Source organism: Penaeus monodon, chromosome 28 (genome assembly GCF_015228065.2).
Source record: "Penaeus monodon isolate SGIC_2016 chromosome 28, NSTDA_Pmon_1, whole genome shotgun sequence".
Taxonomy (NCBI): Eukaryota; Metazoa; Arthropoda; class Malacostraca; order Decapoda; family Penaeidae; genus Penaeus; species Penaeus monodon.
The window spans coordinates 28,016,400-28,017,126 of record NC_051413.1 but is presented as its reverse complement, the minus strand read 5'-3'; positions in this window follow the sequence as shown (position 1 = coordinate 28,017,126).

Below are 727 nucleotides of genomic sequence, written 5' to 3'. Positions count from 1 at the left end.
GAGGTGTTTTTGTATGTTCTTGAACAGAAATTGACGATATGTAACATAAGTCAAGAAGAATCTTAATGTCTTTGAATCCGATTATGCTGAGTTCTCTGCCATGGTCATTGACGTCAAGGAGAATCACGCCAGAGAGCACCGTCGCGTCCCACACGCCCACGCACGGAGGATTCGTGGGACACGCTGGACCCTCCCTCGGAGCGGCCCATGGGCACGGCGGTTCCTTTGTGTCTGGACACGGCGCCTCGCATGGAGGATCCTTTGGGCGTGGGGTGGGTGGCCACGGAGGAGCGGTGGTCGTAGGACACAGCGTATCCAGCGGTCCCGTCTACGGTGGCAGCCATGGCGGCTCCTTCAGTGGAGGTCATGGCGGCTCCTTCAGCGGAGGACTTCGTCCCAGCATTGGACACGGCGTTTCAAGCGCCAACATCCACGCCAGCTCCTTCAACGGACACGGCGTGCATGGAGGCTCGTTCTCACGCCCACACGTCGTCTCACGCCCACACACTAGCTTCTCCACGGGCTTCAGCAGCGGCCATGGAGGATCTGTCGTTGGGCATCATGGCGCTCCTTCCTATGGAAGGCACTGAACATAGCAAAGACATGAACTTTCCTCTAATTTATGAAAATAAATGTCTACAACTGATTCTCGTCTCGTCTTTAAGTAAACGGAATGTTTCGTAGCCTTCCATTTCCTCAAGTAGATGCAAAAGTGAAGTAGATTTAT